The sequence below is a fragment of the Mus musculus genome, chromosome 7 (genome assembly GCF_000001635.26).
Source record: "Mus musculus strain C57BL/6J chromosome 7, GRCm38.p6 C57BL/6J".
Classification (NCBI taxonomy): Eukaryota; Metazoa; Chordata; class Mammalia; order Rodentia; family Muridae; genus Mus; species Mus musculus.
The window spans coordinates 94,598,446-94,610,860 of NC_000073.6; the positions used below are offsets into that span (position 1 = coordinate 94,598,446).

The 12,415-nt window shown below is 37.5% G+C and overlaps 1 long non-coding RNA gene and 1 pseudogene across 2 annotated transcripts in view; one reads left to right on the forward strand and one right to left on the reverse strand.

Moving 5' to 3' along the window:
- The window catches only part of Gm32647, a 1,283,931-nt gene that overhangs the window by 555,950 nt on the left and 715,566 nt on the right, over positions 1-12,415 (forward strand). The gene's annotated exons all lie outside the window — the stretch shown is intronic.
- Positions 3,552-3,985, reverse strand: Gm19761 (annotated as a pseudogene).

The following is a 12,415-nucleotide window of genomic DNA, read 5'->3' on the forward strand; positions in this document are numbered from 1 at the left end:
TTTTGTGTGTGTATGTAATACTTTGTGAAGAACTAGAATTAGATATTCTTTGAAGGTCTGATAGAACTCTGCACTAAACCCATCTGGTCCTGGGCTTTTTTTGGTTGGGAGACTATTAATGACTGCTTCTATTTCTTTAGGGGATATAGGATTGCTTAGATCATTAACCTTATCCTGATTTAACTTTGGTACCTGGTATCTGTTTAGAAATTTGTCCATTTTATCCAGGTTTTCCAGTTTTGTTGAGTATAGCCTTTTGTAAAAGGATCTGATGGTGTTTTGGATTTCTTCAGGAGCTGTTGTTATGTCTCCCTTTTCATTTCTGATTTTGTTAATTAAGATGCTGTCCCTGTGCCCTCTAGTGAGTCTGGCTATGGGTTTATCTATCTTGTTGATTTTCTCCAAGAACCAGTTTGGATCTGCCTCCAGGCAGAAGATGAAAGCCCGAAACAGGGCCTGTCCCAGAAGCTGTTAGCTTCTGTAGTACACACTCTCACCTGTGTAGACTAGTCTTGGCAGGATCAGGGAACTAAGATGTCTCCCCTAGGTGCTCAGGCAAATCCTTCCCAGGTGGGGCTGACACCTCTCTTCTTGCAGGGAAGGTGCCCAGATGTCTTGAGCCCAAAACAGGGTCTGCCTCAGGAGCTCAGTGGCTTCTGCCTGTCCAAGAAGCTGTTAGCTTCTGTAGTCCACACTCTCACCTGCGCAGAATAGTCTCTGCAGGATCAGGGAACCCCAGGTGATACAGTAAAGCCATATCTGGTGTTTTTTTTTTTTTTTTTTTTTTTTTTTTTTTTTTTTTTTTTTTTTTTTTACTTGTTGCTTTTGGGTGAAATTTTTCTACTCCTTTGTCTTTTAATGTGGTTATTATTTCACTTCTTTTCTATGAATTCAATATTTCAATATTTTCTCTTCTTGGCATCCAGAAAATCTTGCAAAGGGCCAAGATATTCTTCTCTGTTATCTTCTGTCCTCTTGTCCACATTTACTGTGTTATCATATTTCTCTCTCTCTCTCCTCTCTCTCTCTGTCTCTCTGTCTCTCTGTCTCTCTGTCTCTCTGTCTCTCTCTCTCTCTCTCTCTATCTCTCTCTCCTCTGTCTCTCTCTCTCTTTTGGTGAGGTCTGTTTATTGATCTCAGACTTCTCTTGAACACCCAACCTTCCTGGATTCAACTCCACAGTCTTGAGATCTAGGGTTACAAATTTGAAATCTCACACTGGGATGTTGCTTGACTTTTCTTTAAGACTTCCCTTCTGATTGAGAGGCAGGCTGTATGCCAACATTTGTACAACAGAATTAACTAGAAGAGAGGTTCCTAGTTTCTGGTATTCTTTTACTGCAGAGGGATATTTTTCTATCCAATACCTAAGTGTCTTAAATACCTCCATATCTTAAAACTTCAGGGAAAAGTTCTATTTTCTTCACTTGATTCTGTTTAGCAATAGTAACTGGAAAGAAGGCAAAGGCAAGCAGATTTCTGAGTTCGAGGGTATCTGGGTCTACAGAGTGAGTTCCAGGACAGCCAGAGCTACACAGTGAAACCCTGTCTCAAACAACAACAACAACAACAACAAAAAACAAAAAAAAAACGAAACAAAAAAAAAAACAAAAACCAAAACAAAAGAAAAAAAACAGAACCAAAAACTACAACAACAAAATAAAACAAAACAAAACAAAAAGTACTCTCTAATTAAAAGAAAAATTACAAGTTTCTAGTAACAACAATGAAACTTTGAATGAGATTAATGCCTTCATTCTGAAATCTAAAAGTGTACATAGTGAGCAAAGGTTTTATTCTGTAAACAGAAGATTACAGGAAGGGCCAGCAAAGGAGAGGGGCATGGTAGAAATTGGAAGCAATGCTAATATAGCATATTCAATGGAGAGGCTGCACAGCAATCTTTCCTAAGTTAAAGCACAGGGAAAGAGCATCTGCAAGGTTGCCAGGATCCATCCTCTTTGCTACTACCCCTTTTCACCCCTTTAGAGGTTTGGCATTACCCCACCACCAGAAAAACACGACTCACTTAAGTATTGTTTGCATATTTGTATGTTATCCAGAATTTTAAATGTTGAGCAGATTATAATTATGGATTCTCAGATTAGAGATAATAAAATGTATTTTCCAGGGCTGAGAAGGTAGCTCAGTGTTAGAGCTCCATTCAGTATTGAGAATTACGGGATGAGCAATTCTGAAAACAAATGTGGATTTATCTCTTGAATGTACCATGAATTTAAACATTTGGGGGAAGATATTTTGAGTCACTTCTCTTACATTAAGCCACTATTAAAATTTTAAATGCATCATTTAATTTAATTGTCTCTGATACTTATTAATAGTAGAAACCTACAATGTTTGTGCAAATTTTCATTAGCTAGGTGTGTTTTGAGGTCTTTAAATATACCATTGTATACTTAACTGTCATAATAAAGTAAATAATAAAAGCTACACTATATTCATATTTTGCTTTAAGAAAAAAAACCAAAGCTGATTATATTGCTTTTATCATCAGAAGTAAACTCTCTAGAGAATGTAATTTTTTTCCTCTCATTTTTTTTATTACGTATTTTCCTCAATTACATTTCCAGTGCTATCCCAAAAGCCTTCCACACCCTCCCCCCCTCCCCTACCCACCCATTCCCATTTTTTGGCCCTGGCATTCCCCTGTACTGGGGCATATAAAGTTTACCTGTCCAGTGGGCCTCTCTTTTCAGTGATGGCCGACAAGGGCATCTTTTGATACATATGCAGCTAGAGTCAAGAGCTCCTGGGTACTGGTTAGTTCATAATGTTGCACCTACAGGGTTGCAGATCTCTTTAGCTCTTTGGATACTTTCTCTAGCTCGTCCATTGGGGGCCCTGTGATCCATCCAATAGTTGACTATGAGCATCCACTTCTGTGTTTGTTAGTAATTTTTTAAAAAGAATCAAGTCAAAAGAAATAAATTTTACATTTTAGCATCAGCAGAAATACCCACTAGACTCAGTTGCATCAAATAAACAAATGAACAATTAATTAATTAATTAATTAATCATAACCTTCCTAAACCCTCACATGCTTCATTTTTTAATTTGTATTTTGTTTTTACTTGGGGAGTGGCAGGGATGAGGAAAAAGGGGCAAAACCTATGTCTTCATGGAGTCTTCCAAGTGTATGGAACTCCAAGGTATATGTATAAGGACTAGATGGCATGGCCAGGTGAATCAGATGGAAGGTACCCTAGGTTATTTTTTTTTTCTACTGACTTCTATGAATAAAATAATAAGCTGAATAAATGGCCAATCTAATGTAGCTAATAAATGCCGGTTCCTTCTCCTACAGTATGCAAACATCTAGAACTCATTTTCTTCCTCCTTTTTCAGAATGAAACTCACTTAGCAAACAAGGTTACTCCCAGTACAGTGCAGTTTATATATAATACAGCTGATAAACTGTCTCCCCATCCTACCCATTCACAAGCCTGGAGGGTGTGGAGAATAGAATTCCCTGACTTTTTCCCAAGCTTTTTGGAGCTCTAGTCAGCTTGCCCTGGAAGGTTCCACATGGAGGGCAATGGACTGCAAGTCTTTACTGTAGAGTCCAAACTTTTTATAGATGATAATTGTAGGGAAAGACGCACATCTAAATGTTGATTTCTTGTGCTGTCTTCTAGATTTCAACAGCTTTGCTGGCTTTGATTACTTGGAAATCCTTATCATTCACAGGGAGAACTTGGTCCCCTTCTTGAGATCCTCTTTGCATCAAAATTTGGAATCACCTTGGAGATGAAGATGCCTAGCTGGGAGGCCTTTTCTCCTCAATTGTTAAGCCAACTGAGCACCAAGAAGCATCTTCAGTGTGACAATTAAGGGCAGAAATTGGGTCAAATAATTGTAGTCTGGGTGGTACTCTCTCTCATGTGGAGGAATCCATCCATGCTGGAAGATTTTCATAGGCACACAGAAAAATCACTGAGAAGTCATAAGGAATCCAGCTGTCCATTTCAGGAAAAGCCTAGCAAATAGTCTTTCCTCAGTGGTGCCTCAGATATCAGCCACCACATGCTTGATTTTGAAAGAAAAGTTTGTAGGGATTTTTTAAATTTTATTTTTCATCTTAAACTGAGGACTGGGATGGTAAGGAAATAGAAGAGGGTAGGAGGTAAAAATCTGTCAAGATCCACTGAGTACACGTGTAAAGTTATCTAAGAACAAATTTAATTAATAAAACAATTTAAAAATTCTATCCTCTGCCTAGTCTCTTGATTTTTAATTTCAGACACAAGATGGCACTATTAGTAGTGATTTTAATTTAACCTGTAGATAACAATCAGAGAGATTTGTGTATATTCAAACAAAGTGTCTAAGTATATAAAGTCAGTAAGTGGCACATGGATGTACATCCACACAGCCATGGCTGATTAATATTAACATCTGGATGAATAGTCAAAATTTAGTCAACCAACTGTTCTCTTGACATCAACATGACAGATTGAGATTTTTTAAGAATCATTTCCATGAGAAATTTCCGTGTTAGGCACGCAGTCACCATATATTTGCAATAAAGTATGAATGATAAAGATTGATAACAGAATGATTTCAGCACAAGTAGCATGCCTTAAACAAGATATATCAACTTTATGGGAAGTGAAGAAAGGTGTTCAAATGTAGAAAGATGCATAAGGGCATTTGCCACTAAATTACAAGGAATGCATGCTGCCACAGAAGAAACTTCCACACAGTAAAGACACAAGTTTTAGAATATTGAAAGCATAGGGCTCACTCAGAGTACACAAAGCTCGGACCCTGAAACATTTATGCTGAAATCCCTCCTATCTTTTCTTCCATTTCTCAAAACATTGCACAGACATAGAATGGGAATCAAACATATTTGTGGCTAAGCCAATAATGGGATTTATACTGGTACTAATCATTATGTTCTATCCAGTTTGACTCTTTTCCACATTGCTTCATTCATAGCTCTCAATTAAATAATTACAACCAATGAACCCATCCTTGCTATTTTTTCTTGATCTAGAAAGATTTGTGTCTGTTAAGCCATCTATAATGTTCTTTACTAACACTAAAGTTCTTTTTACTATCCCTCTAAACTATTTATTCTATTTAGATGAGAACATTAGAGTCCTGAGAGTATAATTAGAAACCAAGAAGCTTCCCATCTGATCTGGGTTGAGGTCGCAGCCCATACCTAGCATTCTTTCTATCATGAGCTATTGTATAACTCAAATAATAGGTATTTCTATCCGGAATTCAAGTACTGCATATCTTCCTATGCTCTGGGTTTTCTCCCTCTAGCACAGCTGCTATCCCCAGGCTGACATTTGAGTAATGATTGCATCTAATAGACATTTTAATAAAATTACTACTTCTACATTTATTCTTGCCCACTTGATGTAATTACATGCTATCATTTCTTTTGTGTACCTCAGCAATCCTGTTCTTGGTCAGAAGTGATATTATTTTTGAAAGATTCTACTGTAAACTGCTCTGAAATGGGGAGTAATAACATGCTTTCTTTTTAGTCAGTGGTTATCACTCACCTAACCCCAATTTAAATCATTGTTATTTAACAAATGATGAAGCTGTGGGTCACAGCCTCTGCTTCCATGGATGCAGGCTGAACACATACAATGTACTAGATGGTTTGTTATTTAGATAAAGTGGAAACCCTTTCTATTGGACACACTGAGAAAATATATCAGACTAAGATAATAACAACGATATGGTCATTTTTTTTTCTTTTCCAATTAACAGGATGGTGTCAAAAGACAAAGGAATAGAGATAGAGTGATTGGCATCATTGGAGTTGAGCAACAAGCAGTGACTTATAAGTTGTAATTACTGCTTTAACTAATTGTTGTTACTGGAGTCTGTAAAACCACCCATCTATGGTGGATCCTGTCAACAGGATTGTGGATGCATGTATATAGTTCCCTCATGGTTCCACTTTTTGGTAATCCCCCATTTCTCATTCTAACCTCCTCTTGCACCCTGCTGTCAATGTACAGCATTGCTGAGTAAATCCATTTTCAGGACACAGTGTGACCTAAGGATTCACTGTCCCTTACTACCACTCTGTGATCTGTTGGACTGCTTAGCATAAAGCATGCGCCTAAGCTTCTTTAGAAATGGATGTAAAATAACCAAACACGTTTTCTAGAATCCCCAGTAAGTCACAGCCATATTGTGTGCAGAATGAAAGAAAGCAAGATGGTCCACCTCTGTCCTGCATTTTTCTCAACTTCAACTCTAAACTACCTCTACTCCCCTGTTTGAGAGGGATCCAATTGGAAAGCAGCATTTTTCAGCATCTCTGGGTAAGTCTTTCAGAAGGCATGAAGGTATATAGACTATTTCAGACAGTATATGGAAGGTTGAGTTCTAAGGCAACACTGCTGTTTATCCCTGTTAGCATTCACTCTGCAGCTGCAGTTACTATACCCATCCCTGCTCTGTGAATTCCCCAGGTAGGTGTGGTGGGAGAGCAGACTGACTAAGATGATATTCATGGTTGAGTAGGTAAGTCTAGAAGTACATAATTCTTCACCTTGATTAACTTATTCAGGTATGATCCGTTTATAAATTGACAAAAATCACAGTTCATAATCATACTGGTAACTTTTGTTAGTTTGAAATTGTTTCAATTTTTGAGAACTGTTAAAATTAGTAATGTAAAATTCACCTCAGAAGTTAAGAGGCAAAAGAAGCCCATAAGGAAAGGGTTACTCGAGTTTAAAATAAGTATATTCTATAACTACATTTGAGCAAATAAAAGTAAAATATGGTTCTCTTAAAAATAATAATAAGGAACCTAACAAATCTAAGAGGATTTAAAAAAACAAAAATATACACATAGTTAATATATACCATGAACTATAGCTATAGCTACAAATGAGATTAATAAAACTATAAGATATTATTATTTGTGTAAATATGAAAATAAATGTGAAGTATGTGATAGGTAATTTTCTAGCACATGCATTATTTAATTGGAACCTGTTACACAAAAATATTGAGTGCCATATTAAAAAATACAACACTATAAAAGTTCTTTTTTAAGCTAGAGGAATATTTTGTAACTTTAAAATTATTAATTTAATTATGATTTTATACTCTCATTCATATCTGTAATGTGTTTTATTGAAGTCCCACTCCCATTAACCTTTATTATCCCTTCCTTTTACAAACACACACACACACACACACACACACACACACACACACCTACAGAAGAAGCAAGAACATAAAATATCTTTATTATAAGCAGTAGTTTTCCTCTATTTTTTTAAAGTAAGCATCCATGTAGAAAATAGAAACGTGTATACAAGTTAATGGGAAAAGAAAGTGAGACCTAGGTCATGGAAATTTGTCATAAATACAGGAGAACATAAACTTAAATAATGGTGAGTACAGAATATGAGAGAGTGGTCTTATCAACAAGTGAAAAATTAACAACGATCTTGTAGATTTTGTGAATAGATTTATGGCAATCAGAGGCAGAAGAGTCAAGTTCGAATGGATGGATGGATGGATGGATGAGGAAGGATTAGTCAAGGAGTACTGTTATATTTAAGAAGTTCACTGTCCTACAGCATAATAGAGGTTATACAAATAACCCACTATGCATTTCAGCACAAAGGCATTTTAGCAACAAGGCAAAAGGCATCTTAAATATTTTAGTCTTAAAGGGATGATAGATGTTTAGGGAGATGTGTTTATTTTTCTATTGTGGTGATAATATATATAAGACAGAGTTAATTTGTGCCTTTTAGCTTCAGAATGTTAAGAGTTCATGACCGTCATGGCACGAAACATAGCAGCAGGCAAGCAGGCATGACCTGAGAGCAGGAACTGAGGCTTCACAACTTGATAAACAATTTTGAACACACACACACATACACACACAGATGGAGGGGGAAGAGGGGTGAGAGGGAGTCTTCAATAAGAGTACATCTCCTAATCCTTCCCCAATAATTCCATGAATTGAGGACCAATTATTCAGCTACAGGGCCCTATGGGGGTCGTTCTTATAGAAATAACCACTTTTTATTATAGAAATAAAAAGTCTGTGGTAATTTGAGGTGTTAAGTCAGTAGTTAGGCAGGATAATCTAGACAATTGTCATCCGCCTGCCTCTGCTTCAAGAGTGGTGGCATTATAAACATGACACATTACAGCTGGTGAGGTGAAAGGTGTTTATTCTGATTTCACCATTAAATAGTGTATATACATATCACAATACCACAATATCTCTTATGTTGTATATATTAAGAAAAATTTCATATAAAGCTTTAAACTGAAGAATCATTATTATTGTGTCATAAAATTCACAAAAAGATTTAAATGGCAAGGTCTCACATTGCCTATGTTTGCCTCAAATGTAGTATATAACCAAGAATGACATTTATTTCTGATCCCCCTACATTCAGTTCCTAGGATCTAGAATGACAGCTGCACATTATTATCTGGTTCAATGCAATTCACATGTGGGTCAACCGCTTTAGAAACAGTATGCATTTGCATGAAACATCATAGCATTTTCTCATGTGGTATCCTTAAACTAATATGTGACATACTCCTGGGTTGTGCAATAGGTTAGGGTGTCTGACTAGTATATTTAGAGAATAAATTAGACTAGAACAGCGTATATTTGGTCATATGTAGTGAACTATTATTTCATGAAATTATGGTAAATGCTTATTTATACTAAATGTAAATGTGAAATATGTTTTTCATTGTTATTTATGAAGAGAATATTTGACATTGATCCCAACCTAGATTTATAATAACAAATCCTGTCGTCTTGTGAGCCTATATTGCTCATGTAACTTCTAAATTTCTTTGAGTGGAGTGTAAGACAATACTGCTCAACAGTAAATAGGACTTCCTATTGCTTGGGTTTCTGTTATTACAGCTAAGGGTGTTCAGATATTGAAGTTTTTTACCCCTTCAATATTGTCTACTTTAGAACAGCACATATTTTTTCCAGTGTTACACTTTTCAAAGTGACATTCACGTTGATGTGCATATTCTCAGAGCCATGAGATAAACATGTTCTAATAAAACAGGCATGCCGACATTATGAAAGGTCACAAAAGTTCCAAAGACTTGTAAATAGGTGCCAAGAATCTAAGACATCTCTCCAGCAGTGGTTAGTGCAGGTGTGTGCCTAAACTCCCTGAAGCACCTGAGGACCCTCATTTTCCTGGGAACTCAGTCAGTTGGAAGCTTTGCAATAAGCTGTTGTGAGCCACAACTGTAATTAGCAAGTGACACCTCGGCAGAACTAATTGACATCTAACTGAGAGCAGTAAGTGGTCTTTGACTAGGCTACATGAAGATAATGACTCCTGGCTATACACTGGCCAATGTTTTTTCTTCAAAGAAGAGAGTTCAATCAAGGTATCTCAATACTAGGGTTTTATTACCAAGATAAACATAAACTGTAACAACAGCAATAATAATGATAGTTGTAGAAAACATAAAAAGAGTTACGTAACAGGGACTTGGTCTTGTGAATGAAACTCTAACACACTCGGTATGGTAGACATGTGCTGACTTGGATTCTTCTGAGTATAAACATGGGAGTGAGAGAACTTGGTCAAAACTGCTCACAATTCTTAAGCATGTGGTAAAATCAAAACAAAATTACATTAAAGTTCTACCTTGCCTTACCCCTGTCAGAATGGCAATCATTAGGGAAAAGGGTCAGTGCTGGTGAGAAGGCAGAAAAGAGGCTTTTGTCTCATTTGATGGAAATATAAATTATTTGTGCAGCCAGTCGCCATGGATATTGATATAGAAAGTACATAAACATATAAGTGTATACTAAGCACACCAAGCCTACTTACAGGCAAATGTGAGCATCCATAAGCAACATGGCAAAGCATCCTAACAAATGGCAGCAGTAGTTCAGGCATTTAAAGTATTTGTAATGCTTTTGAACAGGAGAGCAGAAACACCAGCAAATATATAAGCCTGAATTCCCAGGACCACATGAACCCCTTCCTAGCTCTTCCCATCCCAACGTCCCCCTTCCTTGCTTTCCTCACTTCCTTCTTTCCTCCCTGCCTGCCGTTCTGCCTTTCCGCCCTTCTTTCTGCATCTAATCCCAGTTGTCATTACTTTTGATCTGGTAAGGGCTGAAAATTGCTGGTACTCGTTCTAACAGTTTGGAACTTATAGAGCCATTTAAATCCTACTGAATTTGCCTTCTTCAGTGGAAAATTTCCTCAAAAGCAATTGCACTTTCCACTTAACCCTCTACAAAGTTTACTGGCTATGACTTTAGTTACTGCATAGAGTTTAAAATGTTGCCTAATTACATTTTATTTGGGGCTATCTTTAGTCCCTTAAACATTCTTTCTCTACCTCTACATCTGTAACTAATAGACACAATGTTTTGGGATTTATTTAATTTGCAAAACCCTAATTTTCACCAACCAAAAAGTTCCTAGTGCCAGCAGGCAGCACCTAATACTTGTTGCTGAGATTTGTGCTCTTTGCTGTCAGTGACTGCTCACTATTTCCATCAATCTGTTACTGAGTATCTTGTTATATAACATCCTTTGTTCCATTGCTAAAGAGAAGTCATCAAGCTTTTACTACATTATACACCTACGCTGCTCCACAGGAACCTACATGCTCTGTCCCAATATCCAGCCCAACTACTGTGCAGAAGTATCCTTCTCAAGCTCATAGCTAAAACTAATAACAACAATATCTCCCATGGCTCAATGATTCATAGAGAAGTTTGGCACCTCTGTGTAAACAGTGAGTTACCAAGGGCCTCCTTGTTTGCTTGCTTTGTGTTTTACATTTGTTCACATAGGCACATAGATTTCTACAATAATTTTCAGTGACTAGACACACAATATTTTTTATCCATGGATAGAGTCATGGATAATGCTTTTATGAACCCAAAGAATGGCATCTATCAAATCCTCTAGTGTCTGTTTCCCCATTGTACAATTGATTTCCACAAAATTGACTTGGCAAGAATGATGACTCAGGTTTTTTAGGTAATCTTTCTTTTTGGTCATGAATTGAGATAATTTAACTCTGTGGATTAAAACAAACAATAGATAAAGACAGGAATTCCAAGACTGATGTTAAAGACAAAGACACACTACACACACTTATTTCTGTTCCTTATAACTCTTCATTAAGAAACTTCTCATTAGAGGTGTTTATCACTCACTCTCTCTCTCTCTCTCTCTCTCTCTCTCTCTCTCTCTCTCTCTCTCTCTTTCTCTCTCTCACATGCTGTTCTATTTATTATTATTATTATTATTATTATTATTATTATCATTATTACCTATTTACTTTATATCCTGCTCACTGCCGCCTCCCAGTCACCCCTTACATAATCCTAACTCCTCCTTTGAGTGGCTTCCCCGTTGGCTTTGCCCCCGACCCTTGCACATCAAGTCTCTGTGAGGCTAGGTGCATCCTCTCCCACTAAGGCCAGACAAGAGAGCCTAGCTAGATGAACATATGGACAGGCAACAGTGTTTGGGATAGACCCTGCTCTAGTTGTTCGGGATCCATATGAAGAGCAAGCTGTGCATATTCTACATATGAGTTGGGAGGCCTAAGTCCAGACACTATATGTTCTTTGGTTGTTGGTTCAGACTTTGAGAGTCCCAAGGGTTCAGATTAATTAATTTTGTTGGTCTTCCTGTTGAGTTCCTATTCCCTTAGAGGCTGCAATTCTTCCTCTTGTTCTTCCATAAGAGCCCCCAAGCAAGCCGGGCATGGTGGCACACACCTTTAATCCCAGCACTTGGAAGGCAGAGGCAGGTGGATTTCTGAGTTCAAGGAAAGCCTGGTCTACAGAGTGAGTTTCAGGATAGACAGGACTACACAGAGAAACCCTGTCTCGAAAACAAAACAAAACAAAACAAAACAAAACAAAACAACAAAAAAAGAGCCCCCAAGCTCCATCAACTGTTTGGCCATGGGTGTCTGCATCTGTCTCTGTCATATACTGGGTAGAGCCTCTCAGGACAGCCATGCTAGTCTCCCGTCTGTAGACATAACAGAATATAATTAATAGTGTTAGGAATTGCTGCTTGCCCATGGGATGGGTCTCAATCATTGGTTGGCCCTTTCCTCAGACTCTGCTGTATCCTCCACCCCTGTGTTTCTTGTGGACAGGATAAATTTTGGGTAGAAAATTTTGTAGGTGGGATGGTGTCTCTGTGGCCTCATTTGGGTTCCTGATTGACAACAGGTTCCATATCCCCAATGCTGTGTGATGTGTTTTATAAGGTCATTGATATGTTTTGTAGAGCCAAAGATATGCTTTGTAGAGTGAGGTATGACGGGAGGGGCTATCTCATCGGGCCCATGCTGAGGCATCCCTTCTCCAGAGGTACCTGACATAGTTTATTTTGGGACATGGGAAAGG